A 4,064-nucleotide genomic window follows, 5' to 3' on the forward strand; every position below is an offset into this window, starting at 1 on the left:
AATTCTTTGCCATTTCTGAGAATAAAACCAAGTGACTTATATGCAGAATTAAGTACTTTATCAATGTGAAACGTGAATTTTAGTTTAGTATCTAGTGTTATTCCTAAATCATGGATCTCAGCGACCTCTTTTATGGGTACATTAGAAATTGTATATGTAGTGTCGTTTGTTTTATGCTTAAGAGTAAATTTGATGTGGAAACACTTGGCTGGATTTAAATGCATCTTATTGGATACACACCAAGATGACAGGCTATCCAAATCGTCTTGTAACAGTTTTGCGTCATGCGTGTTTTGTATAGTACGAATTAGTTTTAAGTCATCTGCAAATAAATAACAATTTGAGTTTTTGAGAACATCAGTGACATCGTTTATAAAGACATTAAAGAATAAAGGACCTAGATTAGAGCCCTGAGGCACCCCAGAGTAGGAAATAAAACGAGCAGAGCTATAGCCATTAATTACAACACTGGATTGTCTATTTTTAGGTAAGTTTTGCACCAGTCAAGCATAGGTCCCGATATTCCAAATTTTGCAAGTTTTTTACCAAAATACGATGGTTAACTTTATCAAATGCCTTGGTAAAATCTGTGTAGATAGCATCAACTTGGCTACCTTTATCTACTGCTAATGTAACATCATCAGTGTACTGAACTAGGTTTGTGTTTGTGGACCTCCTAGTGATGAAGCCATGCTGGTTTGATGATAGTTGGTCTCGAACTTGTCTAAACAGGTGAGGATATACTAGTGATTCAAAGACTTTAGCTATACACGAAAGAATGGATATGGGTCTGTAATTTGAAATATTATGTTTATTTCCGTTTTTGTAAACAGGTACAATTCTCGCCTCTTTCCAATTTGTTGGAAAAATACCCGATGATAATGATTTATTAAAAATATGGCATAATGGAGTTGAGAGTTGATTGGCACATTGAGCGATGAATAGAGGTGGAATATTGTCCGGCCCAGCACTTTTACTCTGGTCAAGATGTTTGAGTTTGTATCTTACATCCCTTACGTGAACGATGATGTTATTAAATTCTTGTCCCAATACAGTATCCATAGTAGTTTCATTTAACGTATCAGAATAACTGTTATCTTGTTCAAATACTGAAGAGAAATGAGTGGCGAACAACTCGATAATGTCTTTCGTAGAATGACCTGTTGTACTATTTAGAAACATAGAAGGGGGATAACTAGAGCCATTGCTTCGCTTGTTTTTAATGTGTGTCCAAAAAAATTTGGGGTTTTTATTAATCATTGACTCAATGGAGTTAATATAATTATTGTAACATTCGCGCATTAATTTGTCACAGTCATCGCGTAAATAATCGAACTCTATTTTGTCTAGCGAATTTTTAAACTTTTATATTTGCGGTGATATTTGTGTTTACGTTTAAGCAAGCGTACTAATGTGGGCGAGAACCATACTGGATAATTTGATTTAGATTTACATGAGAATGGGACAATGCTTTTTATTATTGAATTAATAATTTCATAAAATTTTTCTACCATTTCGTTTACATTTGTACAAAGCTTAAATATATTTATCCATTCTATTTTACTAAGTTCAAGATTAATTAATTCATAATTGGCTTTTCGGAAGTTTAATTTATTAACTTTAATATCTTGTACACTTTTACTTGGAGTCCCTAATAATTCAATAGCAACATGTAGTGGAGGGTGGTGTTTATCAACTTCTCTGAGGGGGTTAGGACAGTGTGTTACCTTCACATTACTACTCATATTACTGAGCACAAGGTCAAGAATTTTGCCGCTGTTGTTAGAAACCTGATTATGTTGAGTAATGTCATTCAAAGACATAAAATCTATCAAGCTACTTTTAATTTGACAATTAGAATAATTACTTGGAGTAGCATAACCATTGTCACTATTAAATACCCAATTTATACCACCTAAGTTAAAATCACCAACAATGACTGTATTGAGTTGGAATTCAAATGCGTAATTGCATTTGTTAAGGTAATTATCTAAGTGTATTTGAGTTACTGGTGGAGGTAAGTAAACAGCGCACAAGTTCAGGGCCAGCCCGCAGTTGTTAAGATGGATTTTAACCCATATATCCTCGCAATCACTTTCTAAATTAGATAAACGGTGAGATGTAAATTTCTTATTAATAGCTATCAAAACACCGCCTCCCTTTGCCCTATGATTAAAAAAATTAGAGCTTTCCCTGTCTCGTCTGTACACATCATACCTGTCGTCGAACACTTCTAAACTAAAAATACTGTCATTAAGCCACGTTTCAGTGAATACAATTATGTCAAAGTAATTTTTGAATTTGCTGCTGAACCTTAATAGTACTTAACCTAAGGCCTCTAACATTCTGGTAATAACATGATAAATTAAAAAAATCTGAGATCATATTAGAAAAAGCACACATGGGTGCGGACTACAGCTAAACAGTACCGGATACATTATAATAATTAAGAATAAAATAAAATATAATATAGATTATCAGTCAAAAACAGAAATAAACAAAACAAACATAACAGAGCTATTCTACTATCACTTACTCCAGTTTGGATAAAGCTTCAATTGTTTTAATTAGTTTATAATCAGATGACTCATTTTTGCGCATATAAACTAAACCGTCCTTAATCCATACAAACTTGTAATTAAGTTCTCTGGCTTTCATTCTTGCCGCTGCATGTACACTTTTCATAGTTGGAGACAGATGTTCGTTTATATACACCGCACGCCGCTCTCCCGCTATTCCAAGGTGGGTACTGTTTAATTTATCCATATTTGTGGATGCTCTCTTGTTGAAAGTGATGGCAGCTGCAAGAAAGTCATTTCTGATTCTAGGACAGCTAAATTTCATCAACACAGAGCGAGGACGCTTGCTATCCCGATTGACCTTAGATATACGGGTACAAAGATGTAAGTCTGTCTCATTTAAGTTATAATGAATTGTATTGGCGATTTGTTGAACAGTTTTGAACAAATTTTCAGCTTTATGTTCCGGTATGCATTGTATCTCAAGGTTACTAGCTCGGGAATGTTGTTCCATTTGGGTAAGGCGGGTACTGAGGCTAGACAGGTCTTTCTTGAGTTCGAGATTCTCCGTTTCTAAACATCTTATCCGATCTTCCTTCAATTCAAGATCTTTTGCACCTGTTCGTAGTTGTGTTGTAAACAGTGAAGGCTCTCATCAACCTGAGATAATCTACTCAATACCTCATTAATGTGAAGGTCGAACTGATGAAGGATGTTGATTTTAAAGTCATCCAATAAAGAAGCCATATCATCGCGAAGTTCCTGCCTAAGGTCATTATCAGCAGGCCGATGTGTTGAATACACTTTTTTTCGCAACGTTATATTCGATGCTTCGGAGTTAGATGATGGGCTGCAAGTTGACAGGTTGATCTGGCTGGTAAAAGATTTCTTTTTTGCACATGCTAAGCAAATCCAAGATGATTTGAAGTCCCTAGTTAGATCTCTGAACTGTTTTGTTTTCTTCGGTCCTTCAATGCATTCAAAATGGTATTTAATCTTACATTCATAGCATGTCAGACAATTCAGAGAAGGTGATTGACTCGAGCAGCATCCAAATTTGTTCAATTTCGACATTTTTATTTTATTTAAAATTAATGTCGAATAAATCAAAATTATAAACAGCTCCCTCTGTCAACGAGTAGAAGATATAAAATATTGAATGTAATAAAAGTTAATTTTTCAATGAATACAATAGATGGCGGCAACGTTCGAACCAATTCAAATAAAAAACGGCTTCTGTTATAACCGCCAATGTAGATTTACGAGTAGAACAAAGTATAAAAAAACTTCTGCTTTCTTTTGCTTTTTAACACCACCACTTACAATTAATAAAGTCACATCCAATTTCTGGTCACTAAGTTCTGTTTATTAAGTTATGCAAAATTCGTACTTGTTAGTTGTAGTCCGCACTGATATGCTAAGTAAACATGAAGAAAGTTACCAACTCATTAGATAACACTTGATGATCTTCTAACACCACTAAAGGCACTAGTGAAACGGTTAATTGCAATGTCAGATACGTTTATATATTTTTAACAGTATTAA

The 4,064-nt window shown here is 34.3% G+C and overlaps 1 long non-coding RNA gene across 1 annotated transcript; it reads left to right on the top strand.

Annotated features, from left to right (window-relative positions):
* Nucleotides 1-519: 519 nt before the first annotated feature.
* LOC119189215 lies at nt 520-1,057 on the top strand. The gene is made up of 2 exons (XR_005112297.1): nt 520-732; nt 834-1,057. It is a non-coding gene; the product is annotated as an uncharacterized LOC119189215 (long non-coding RNA).
* The last annotated feature ends 3,007 nt before the right edge of the window (nt 1,058-4,064 follow it).

Source organism: Manduca sexta, chromosome 2, assembly GCF_014839805.1.
Source record: "Manduca sexta isolate Smith_Timp_Sample1 chromosome 2, JHU_Msex_v1.0, whole genome shotgun sequence".
NCBI lineage: Eukaryota > Metazoa > Arthropoda > Insecta > Lepidoptera > Sphingidae > Manduca > Manduca sexta.